The following is a 12,784-nucleotide window of genomic DNA, read 5'->3' as shown; positions in this document are numbered from 1 at the left end:
TCACGATAATAGATCATATGTCATTATCGAGATATCACCTTATGAGATCCTTGAGGGAAGATAATGTCGATCTCCCTTATGTTAGGATGAAGTTATAGAGCACAAGATGCTCGGACCCGAAGTGGTCCAATGGACCAAAGACATAGTGGATCTAATCAGAAGACGGATGACAACAACCCCAAGATGGATAAAAGAGGTATGCTAATTTGACTCGAAAGGACAAAGAGTATGAAATAGGGGACCTAGTAATATTAAAGGTATCCCTTGGAAGGGATTAATGAGGTTCGGAAAGAAAGGGAAACTAAGCCCGAGATACATTGGACCTTTTGAGATACTAAGACGGATTGGGAAGTTGGCTTACGAGCCAGCCTTACCCCCGAACCTACAACAAGTTCATAATGTGTTCCATGTATCAATGCTAAGGAAGTATCATCGGGATGCCAGACACATAGTGGAGTACGAGCAGGTGGATATACAACCAGATCTGACTTACGTGGAGAGACCAGTAAAGATTATTGGTAAGAAGGAGCAGGTGCTTCGGAACAAAGTGATCAAGCTAGTCAGAGTGCTATGGCAGAATCATAATGTGGAATAATCAACTTGGGAACTAGAGAGCGCAATGCTAGAATAGTACCCCCATTTGTTTTCTATTTGATTCCGGGACGGAATCCTTTTAAGGAGGGGAGACTGTAATAATTCCAAAATTTTTGAACTTTTAGTAACCCTTATGAATAGTGTTTTGCTGATTATGCTGAATAAGAAAACTTTCCATGCCACACTATGTAGGGGTTCTTCTATTGTTATTCTGAGATCTTATTAGTACTTTTTATGGGATATAAGTGTATGTAAAGATTGTCAGAATCCAAATTCGAACACTTTGATTTTTCCCGAAAATCCACCAGAGACCGAAAGAATTGAGTATAAGGGAACTGGATAAAAAGGATTTCAATTCAAGGATTATAAGAAAGGATCATATAAGGAATATAATGTATTGAGAAAGGTTAAGGGAACCCAAGTAATAAGATCCCGGGTATGATCCCTCAAGCAATAAACGAAAACGAAAGTTAAGCGAACCGTATAACAGATCAGCGGTCATTAGCCAAGTAATTAGGAGCTAATCAAAGAGGTTAGTGAGGATGATGTCATCAAACCAATAAGAAGAGGACAAGCATGGGAAGATGACATAAGAATGATGACCTAAGCATGACCAAAAAGGAAGGAAGGTTGGTTGCTTATAAACCACACAAAATTCACCATGGTTAAAAGGTAATAAATCAAAACAAAAGTGGATCAACCAAGCCAAACAAATCAAAAAACACAAAAAACAAAGTTGACTCTCATTCTTCAGGAGAAGCTCTCGGCTTTTCTTGTTTTTCAAAGAGGAAAATTTCAAAATCCAAGATCCAACCATTGTTAAATTGCAAGGTAATTATCCAAGGTTCCTTATGATTAGTTATGGCTATCCTAGGAGTTTAATCTCCAAATTCCTTCACAATCTCTTTCAATAAATCAGTTAAGAAGAGAGTGAATAGTGTTTTTAAGAAATTTAAATTGTTTGATCTTGTGTTTTTGGTTAGATTAAGCTTTGGTAAGGACTTTCAAGGGTGATTCCAAGCTCCTTAGTTACTCTAACTCACCAAGGAAGGTATAATCTCTTAACCTAGAATTCTTATTGAATATTAAGAGCTTATTATGAGTAGGATAGTTCATGAGAAGCATGGTGATTGAATATGTAGAGATTAGTTGGTTTTGTGATGTTTTTGGAGTTGTAAATCTTGGTTATTAGTTAATGAACTTAAGAATAGTTTTAGTTCATGTTTGAGAATAATATAAATTAGAGAACTTGAGGTGTTGGGGCTTTTTTATTAATGTATGGATGGAGTTTGGTTGTATGGTTGAATTGTGGTTGATTGTGGATTGATTTGGAGTAGGATAAAATTTGGTAATCGCGTAAACATAGCCGTCGTAATGCCCAATTTACTTTAGACTGTTTTTGTTCTTAACATCAGGACCCATGAACTCACTATTAAGTTCTGACCGTTGCATTGATTAGATAGTTAATGTTACGAGCTTCGTTTTGATATGTGGTTCGTTTGAATCCGATGTACGGTTTAGGAGAAACGACCGTTTTAAGTAACGGCGCTTCGCGACCGAACCATTACCCCTCGCCTTACTTTGAAACCTTGTTTAAGGACTTTAAATGACTAATTGGGATATGAAACAATTATGTTAAGTGGATTAGGCAGTTGGTAAGGTACTCGTGAAAGAATCGCCTTAAAACTCTTAATGGTTAATTTATTAAAAATGGTGGAGCTGAGGGTACTCGAGCGACTTAAGTGATTCGTTAAGCGCGAAAGAGAACATTAGGGTTCTAAATGGTTAAAGTCTAGTTTCTTAAGAGACCGTGGTTTAATTCCGGCTTATGTTGTTGTTCATAGGTTACTGGACCCACTCTAAGCTTAAGTCTACCCCGGAACACTCAGGCAAGTTTTCTACCCATTATACTATTGTTGTGATATATATGTATATGCATTATCTTGTGATAAGTGCATGATTTTTATTAGCAAATCTTGCAATATATTGGAGCATGTGATATGATATTTATATGCATGCTTGTTTCGTAATCCTGATATCTAATTGTTGATTCAATGCTTATAAGTTGCATAATACCTCTATGCTAGAGATAAGCAGTAGTTGCGTATACCCTTAGTATAGGGGACCCAAAGGTGAACATATTGCTAAACCGGGAGTTGATGTTCCCGAGTATAATATATATATATATAGATATAGTTTTCAAAACTATTAATCGAATAAGGTTTATTCGATAACTTTATTTTAATCAATGAATATTAGTTTGAATATTCATTTGAGGACTTATGACTCTGTTTATTTTATTTAATGAATATTATTTTGAATATTCATTCGAGGACTTATGACTCCGTTTATTTTATTTAATGAATATTATTTGAATATTCATTCGAGGACTTATGACTCCGGTTATTTTATTTAATAAATATTATTTTGAATATTCATTCAAGGACTTATGACTCCACTTATTTACTAAATATTATTCTTTATTTTATTAAAGAATAATATTTCGATAATCAAACTTATTTTCGATTATTCAAATAAAGATCATACTTTCATATAAGTATATATCTTTGGTTATTAATATTCATTTCAAGTATGAGTTTTAAAACTTTTACTTCAATTATTTTTATAAGAATTATCCTTATGGGAATATTATTTAAATAATAATATTCAGATATTTTCTAATATATCGGGACTGATTTATTTCATTAAATCAGCATTACTCCAAACATTCTCAAAAATGTTTTCGAGTCTTCAAAATGATTTTAAAAGTTAGAGCGGATCCCAAAAACTCGTTTCCAGATTTAAGATCTTCCTTTCGAAGGAGACTTGAATATTCGCTCAAAAATCTTAGGGATCCGGCTCTGTGGTGTATTTTATATTCGCAACGAGGTTGCTGTTTTGAGAAAACAATTTGATTACTTGCCCAATGTTCAGGAAGTAAGTCCATCTAATTGAGTCGGCATATGCGACGGGCCGGGGTACAGTCTATGAAGGTGTAAGAGGCTGGGTGATAGTCCATCCACGCGTGAGTGGCCGGGTAACGGTCTAGCGCGAGGTCCTAATGCGGCCAGGGTGATGACCGGCGAGGAATTCATCCATCTACAGTAGAAAAGGTTACTTATCGGTATCTTTGCCTGATCAGCAAGATATCAGGTTTATGCCAAAATTCTTTTCTTTCCAAATTCATTGGATATTGCAACTCTGTTCATACTTTACATGACAGAGGTTTTCAAGAAATGTATGAGAGATATATATGGATATATATATATATATATATATATATATATATCGGGACTTAATGAAGTATCTCATAACTTCATTTCATTCAATAATATTTCAAAGATTGAATTCAAGTCTTATCTTGTAGTCTCATCTGTGTAATGAACTTTTGAAACTGATTATAACTTGAACGGTGGTAGTTCAAGTAGTATTCGGAAAAGATATAAGTATATGGGAGTATCTTGTAACTTCATCTTTTCAACTTATATGTAGTAATGATTATCTTATGCATGACAAAGATTTTCAGAAAAACGTTGAGACAAGGTTAGATATATGAGATCACCTTGCAACGATTTTTTATATAGTTATAAATGGGAACTCTGTATATATTATACATGTCAGAGGATTTCAAAGATTTGAGAAGTATATATGTATACTGAATATTTTGCGACTTCGTCGCATTAAAATAACAAACTTGGTTCTTTTCTTCTTGACCAAGAGTTTCATGAGTACTATGAGAATGCTCATATATTGTTAATTATAATACATATTATTTCGGTGGGCTTGTTGCTCACCCTTGCTTTCTTCTTTCATCACACAACAACAGATATACAAGATGAACAGGATCAAGCTCCCAATTCACGAGCGGATAGGAAACGTTCCACAGTTTCCTGTAGGTGTTGATGCCGTTGTAGCTGAGGTAGGGTCTACCAATAGGCTAGGCTTTCAACTTTTGATGCACCAGACTTATGTATCTATATGAATTGTAATAATGGCAAGGAAATGTAAATTTATTCAGAAACCCTTTTGAGGTGTAATGACTTATAATTGTGGAATAAAATGACTTGTGTTATTGTTTGGTATTCATCTCTGAGACTATAACTTGTGGTGTGTGTGTATATTGTGGGGTCACAGTATGTAGTAGTTGGTTGATTATTAAGATTGAGTATTATTAAGGAAAATGGAACTCGTGACAACCCGGATCCCCGACCCCGGATTTGGGGGTGTTACATATGAGATGGTGAAGAAAAAGAAGCCAAATCTGAAATACTTTTATGTATGTGGTTGCAAGTGTTTTGCTCTTCAAACTCTGATTCATCTAGTTCTGATGAGCCAAATTTTGACAATTATGGAAGCTCTGATACTTCAAATCCTGAAGGATCCAAGTCAAACTCTAAAGTCTTAGAGAGCATAACTACAGGGAAGCATCAGAAAATGCTGATGGAGACAGCATGGATCATGGGGGAGGATCCAGTTTTAGAAGTCAACTTCAATCTACAAGGAAGTGGACCAAATCACATACACCTGACTTAATTATTGGAGATCCTGAAGCAGGTGTCAGAACTAGAACTGCAACATTAAATGAATGTTTCTATCATTCTTTTCTATCTCAGACTAAACCAAAGAAAGTGGAAGAAGCTCTTCAAGATGCTGATTGGGTGCAAGCAATGCAAGAAGAGTTAAATGAATTTGAAAGAAACAAAGTCTGGACCCTAGTGCCAAGACCAAAGAACAGATCAGTTGTTGGCACAAAATGGGTGTTCAGAAACAAAGCTGATAGTGATGGCATAATTACAAGATATAAAGCAAAGCTGGTTGCTAAAGGCTACTCTCAACAGGAGGGTGTTGATTATGATGAAACATTTGCACCTGTTGCTAGATTAGAAGCCATAAGGATCTTTTTGGCTTATACTGCTCATAAAAAGTTTAAAGTCTTTCAAATGAATGTGAAAAGTGCATTTCTTAATGGAGAATTGGAAGAAGAGGTCTATGTTGAACAACCCCCAGGCTTTGTAAATTCAAAATTTCCAAATCAAGTCTACAGGCTTGACAAAGCACTTTATGGCCTTAAGAAAACCCCTAGAGCATGGTATGAGACTTTACCTCAATTCCTTCTAGAAAGTGGATTTCATAGAGGTACAATTGATAAAACACTGTTCTACCTCAACCATGAAAGGGCTTACTTTTGGTACAAATATATGTTGATGATATCATATTTGGTTCTACAAATGACAAACTCTGTGAGAAGTTTGCAAAGCTAATGCAGTCAAGATATCAAATGAGTATGATGGGAGAACTTAGTAATTTTCTGGGCCTTCAATACAAGAAAACTGAAGAAGGTACTTTTATCTGTCAATCCAAGTTAACCAGAAACTTACTGACGAAGTTTGGAATGCAAGATAGTTCAACAGCATCCAGTCCCATGGCCACTGCAACCAAGTTAGATAAAGATACTGGTTCATCAGTAGATATTACTAACTACAGAGATTTCAGGCTAATCAAAGGGAACCTCACTTAATAGCTGTGAAAGAAAATTTCAAGTACCTTAAGGGTACAGCTGATCTAGGATTGTGGTATCCTAGAGAATCAGATTTTAAGCTAATAAGTTATTCAGATGCAGATTTTGCAGGATGCAAAATAGACAGAAAAAGCACTAGTGGAAGCTGCCAATTTCTTGGAGGCAGATTGGTTTCTTGGTTTAGCAAGAAACGGAAGTCAATTTCCACATCAACTCCAGAAGCAGAATATATTCCTGCAGGAAGCTGCTGTGCACAGATTCTTTGGATGAAGAATCAGTTACTGGATTATGGGTTAGAATTTTCTAAAATCCCTATTTACTATGATAATCAAAGTGCTATTGCTATGACAGGTAATACAGTTCAACACTCAATGACAAAGCACATGAGCATTAGGTACCATTTCATAAGAGAACATGTGATGGAAGGTACAGTGGAATTGCACTTTGTTCCAACAGATCAACAACTAGCAGATATATTCACAAAACCACTATGTGAAACTAACTTTATAAGACTGGTAAATGAACAATAAGTGATGATAGGGATACTTGCCTTTGGGCTTTAGTAGTTAGTCACACTCGCAAGCCAATTGTTGTTAAACAAACTGTTAAGCCAAAGGTAAATCTTGTTAAGTTTGTAGCTAAAACTGTAAAGTCTGATTCTGAAAAGATGAAAGAATCTGTGAAAGAAGTTAAGGAGAAGTCAACTTCTGACAAATTAGAACAGGATAAACCAGCTGAAGTCAACATAGGCTTAATGACAAGAAGCAGCTTAAACATAACCTGAAAGAAATAAGGAATGTCAACAAGGTTAAGGCAGCTAGGAAAAATAGGAATGGAAAAGAAGGTGTGAATAAAAGCAATAATTATATGCCTGTTCCTAATGCTCCTAGAAAGAAATGTTATAACTGTGGAAACTCTAACCATCTTGCTTCTTTTTGCAGGAAAAATAAGAAAATAAACTCTTTACCTCCTAAGTCAGGAGTTAAGAGTCACTCTGTTAGATTTAAGCCACAAAATCCTTGTTTTCATTGTGGTAGTTTATGGAATTCCATTTATACTTGTAAGGAATATCATTATTTATACTATGATTATTATCAAATAAAACCTTCTTTGAAGAAAGTTGCTTTAATTCCTTCTAGTGTAAAATCTGATGCAAAGTCTGATATAAGGTCTGATAAACAACATGTTAGCATAAACTCTGATATTAAATCCGCTGCAAATGCTAAAAAACATAAAAAGGCCAAAGGATCCAAGCAAGTCTGGGTCCTTAAAACTAACCATTAGTGGTCTTTGTGATTGCAGGGTAACAGGAGAAACATCCTAGTACTGGACAGTGGATTTCATGACATATGACTGGAAATGAAGCCTTGCTCTCAGACTTTGTGGAGAAAGCTGGCCCAGAAGTTTCTTATGGAGATGGCAACATGGGAAAAACTCTGGGTTATGGCAATATTAATCTTGGGAATGTCATCATTGAAACAGTAGCTCTTGTCTCAGGACTTAAACACAATCTGCGAAGTGTGAGTCAAATCTGTGATAGAGGTTATCATGTGGATTTCTTTGAAGAACACTTTGAAGTTGTAAGCAATTCTACAAGCAAAGTGCTTCTGAAAGGTTACTGGCATGGTAACATTTATGAAGCCAGAATTTCAAAAAGTACTGATGGTTCTGCAATCTGTCTGTTGTGTAGAGCATCAATTGACAAAAGCTGGAATTGGCACAAAAGACTCTCTCATTTAAACTTCAACAACATGAATGAGCTTGTAAAGAAATTTCTTTTGAGAGGATTGCCAAAATCAGTATTTGCTCCTGATGGCCTTTGTGATTCATGTCAAAAGGCAAAACAAAGAAAATCTTCTTTCAAGAGCAAAATTGAGTCATCAATTCTTGAGCCTTATCACCTACTACATGTTGATCTATTTGGTCCAGTCAATGTCATGTCTATTGCAAAGAAGAAATATGTTATGGTTATGGTGGATGAGTTCACAAGGTACACTTGGGTGTACTCTAAGGGCTCCTTTCATGTTGACAGACAAACCATATGAACAAATCAAACAAAAGCACCTTGACAAGGTGTTGTCTGCTCAAATCATGATAGATGCTCATGATAAGGAAAATCTAAAGGAGAAATTGATTTTATTTCTCTATGATGGATTAACTTACAGACTAACTGATACTGATGTGCTAAAGAAGTCTGTCAGAGAACTTCAACATATTCACTATCTTCTGGAAGTAAAATATGATGTTACAAGAAGATGGTCAGAATACATTTTGAAGGCTATAAGAGATCTATTCTGAATCTCTGGTATAAAGACTTTTCAGTATATACCAATGATTACTGAAGATGATGAAAGAGAAATTCCTATGCTGAAGAATTCTGCTAAGGTGGAAGTTATTCTGAAAGGAAAATGCTTATGTTATAATGAAAACTCTTCACATCCTAGAGTTATCAGACTTGGTGATGGACTTGAAAGAACATCAATTCAAGCTCTCAGAACTGCCATTTATCAGATTGGTGACAGTAAAGATGAAGAACTGATGCGGGTTAAAGCACAGTTAGTTGAAATTCTGAGGAAAGCTGAAGACAAGCTGGTAAGAGATTTTGTTAAGAATCATTATGGATTCAGATTGATCCAGTGAAGTTGGTAAAGCTGAAAGGACTGTAAGTTGTAGTTAATAGTCTTATTAAACTCTTATTGCATTTGAACTTAAATGTTTTTGACATCATCAAATCTATTAACTTGTATATTTTGCACGATTTACAAGTTGGGGGAGATTGCTAGATATATTTGAGATGTCATGTCTAATATGTTTCATGTTTAGTTTTAAGATCTTAACAAACAGGAAATATCAGTACTTACTGGAATCAGTACTTACTGGAAGTCAGAACTTAAGGATATCAGGACTTAGATTATCAGAAGATAATATCAGAAGATGGATATCAGAATTTAAGTTCTGGAGGACTAACAGTTAAGGAAGGAAGTTGATTTACAGGAAAGAAGATCGAGACTAATTCAAAAAGAAGATATGCATGGAAAGAGTTAGAGGACTTAAAGAATTGTATAAGATATCTGATTGATATATTTTAGGAGATAGAATTATATTCCATATCAATTAGAAGTTATCTTGTAACTGTGTACTATATAAACACATATATAGGTTTACACTATATGTGTTATCATTATCGAGAAAATCATACATTGTAACCTAGCAGCTCTCGTGATATTTGTTCATCACTGAGAGAGTACAGTTCCATTGTAATAGAGTTTATTATATCGAATATATCTGTTTACTGTTGCTTGTGTTCGAAATCGATTTGATTGTATTATACACTGTATTCAACCCCCTTTTATAGTGTTGTGTGACCTAATATCCAATGGCTTACAGACGCGAACCTGAATTTGTTAGTCTTGCTTAGTGATCCGATTCCAGTCGGAAAACATATTTTTGCAAAAATCGGACACTGGACACAGATTTCACCAAATATGTTCAGCTTTTTTCAGAAATCGCATCGTATACAATCTCCATAATAAAAATAAAGTATATCATATATACTCACACAACGATACATACAACTATCACATGATTATAAAATACATCATGAATATCATATATATATATTCAAAATCATATATACAGGCATATACATGCACCAAAACTTATATACATGCTCACTTATATCAAAATTATAAACATAAAACTGAATTAAAACGTTTCGCAAGTAGCTATGATGCCATTGTTGGGATTCATGATACAAACGCAGCGGAAAAATCAAAAATAAATATGAAAAATGAAACCCCAAACGCAGGATCCATGCGAAACAAGACATTTAATTCGGAGATTAGATGTTTCCCTTAATAAAGCTTTCCTTCTGATTGTGATGACTGTACATAACTTGATGAACCAACAAGCAACCCTCCTTTCGAAGATCTGCTCTCCAAGCTATCCACACGAACGCCCGATCGTCCAACAATCACCGGAGCCAGTACTAGCCGATTTGGTTTCCTCTTTTCTCTCTCTCTCTAGCCTCTCTAAGATGTAGAGCTGCTAGGATTTTCTCAAATACATGATGTATCAACTAAAACCTAAAAATATACATCTTAATGTATATATATGGGAGAGAGGATTTGGGCCTAACCCTAATCATAATGGGCTAGGACCCATTCTGATTTTGGGTTTATATTATTATTAAATTTGAATTCTAATATATATACAATTAATCAAGTCTAACTTAATTAATTTAATAATTAAATTCAAATTAATAATAATAAAATATTTAAATTCATAATTTAAATAATACTCCGTTTTAAATGTTCTTTGTGTGTGACCCTTAAGGTTATTATTACATTGGAAATAATTTTATTTTCTAATAATAAAATTATAAACAACGAGTGGCATCTAGTAATACATCATTGCTCCCCAAGTAATAATAATAATTGGTGATTCAATCAAACCTTTCATGAATAATGTACAATGTAATATAATTCCTTTAGCCTTATATTATAGATCAATCTCGGGGCATGCATTGTGTCATCCTCTATTAACGTTTAATCCTTCTTTCCTTGATCAATGAGTAAACTATTAAACAAATCAGTATTTTAGCACGGCCATGCATTTTATAGTCTTACTCAATCAAGAGGCCAATAATATCACTCCTTTAATAAAGGAGGGCTAAATCCCATCTAGATCATTCATTTTTCTCATACGATTCATAATATATCCAATGTCTACTTTTATTATTACCCGAGCAAGGATAACTTTCAATAGTATCAAGGTATATTAATTCTTGTGTAGAAATATAATAATTTCAGGTCAAAGGACCAATACATCATTATCACTGTGAAATTAACTTATGATACTTTAAACGTGTAGTATCTCACAACGGGTCAATCCAGCATCATGTATTTAATACATGTGCCTGTGTTTTGACTTTAGTATCACAATACCTATGATCAATGAGATGTGATCATCAGTCGACAAACACACTAGTCTCAACGTATTTATTATCGTCCCTTAATAATAATACTTGACTAGGGACCTTTAGGAATATTAATACTATTCTCATAATCTCATTATAAGTCACGTACTTAGAGATACAGATTTACATATCATATTCCAAGGACATTTATTAATCTAATATTTTATCGCAGAAAATAAAGATATAATAAATTACTAAAGATTAATCCATGGAATCATAATTAATAATCCAAATGTTTCATAATATAAATATAATAGTGTTGTCTCTAGGGCACTGTAATAACTCGAATTTTTGAGACCTTGTAAAACGTTTAATGAATAGTAACTCTGACGGACGGGAAAAAAACTTTTGAGCCCACACTATGTAGTGCATGAGAAAAGGATTTTCGGAGTTGATATTATGATTATACGTACCAAATGAGTGTATGTAAACGCTATTAGTTTTCGAAGAAAACGAACTTTGAAAAATGACCGTATTTACGACTCATCGAGGATTACGAGAATCACAATATAACTACAAGATTAAAACCCTACGGATTTATATTCAAGTATGATAATTCAAAATATAAGGAACAAATACGAAAGGAATTATGTCACGAACCATTTACGAGTAAGTATTACGAAAACGTTTAAGCAACCAAGCGAACAGAAAATTGATTAAATAAACTTAACGCAGTAACTAACCATGGTAAGAAAGTAACCATGGTTACTTCATCAAATAGTGAGCTAACAATAGGATGATCAAGCAAGCTAGCCAAATAGTGTGCTAAGGAAGCTAGCACATGTAGCTTGTAAACTAGCAAGCTACTTGGATTTGTCCCCAAGATTTGCAACAAGGAATAAACCTAGAATGCTATACTAGGAAGAATAAAAATCAAGGGAAAGATATCACCACTCCATTTCCTAGAAGCACCTAAGGAAGCAAGCATAAATACCCCCTTCTCTCCCCACTTGTTTCCATTCGGCTTTTCAAGAAAGAAGGGAGGAATTCAAATTCAAATCTCAAAATCTAGCCATGGTAAAATCATCCCATTAATTCTCAAGCTTCCTAACAATAAAAATAAGGTAATAAAATTCTTTCATCTCTTTTTATCAAGGTTTGATGGATGAAATAAAATCAAGAAAGTCACTAGTGAATAGTATGAATAGTAACTCCTCTTTGGTTTCTTGATTTCAATGGTGATTTTAGGTTCCAAAAATCATTCCAAGCACTTCCAAGACTCCACCATCCTCAAGAACACATCTCAAGCTTTTAAGAAAGGTAAAAATCTTTGGCCCAACTTTATTTAAGATTCATTTTCAAGATCCATTTAGTATATAGTTATAAACCTAGTTTTAGAAGTGATAGTGATAAAATCTTGATATTTAGTTAAGTAGATTTAAGGTTGATTATTGTTGCCTCTAAAACATGATGTTCTTGAGAGGAGTTTTAGTGTTGATGATGAAATGATGATTGTTGGTGGTTGTGTTAAGAGTTAGGGCGTAAACGAAATCACGATCGTAAACGTAATTCCGTTAAAACCAACAAATCGTAACTTTAAGTTTCTGCAGAAAGTCCAGGAGATGTAAACTGTATTTTCTTCAAAATTAACCCTTGATTATGATAGAAAATGTTATAAGGATCGTTTAGGCTCTTAAATCGCTTGATTCTGATTTACGGATCAAAAGTTATGGTCGTTTTACTAAAAGTGATTT

This window comes from Apium graveolens, chromosome 10 (assembly GCF_009905375.1).
Source record: "Apium graveolens cultivar Ventura chromosome 10, ASM990537v1, whole genome shotgun sequence".
NCBI lineage: Eukaryota > Viridiplantae > Streptophyta > Magnoliopsida > Apiales > Apiaceae > Apium > Apium graveolens.
This window is presented reverse-complemented; position numbering follows the sequence as displayed.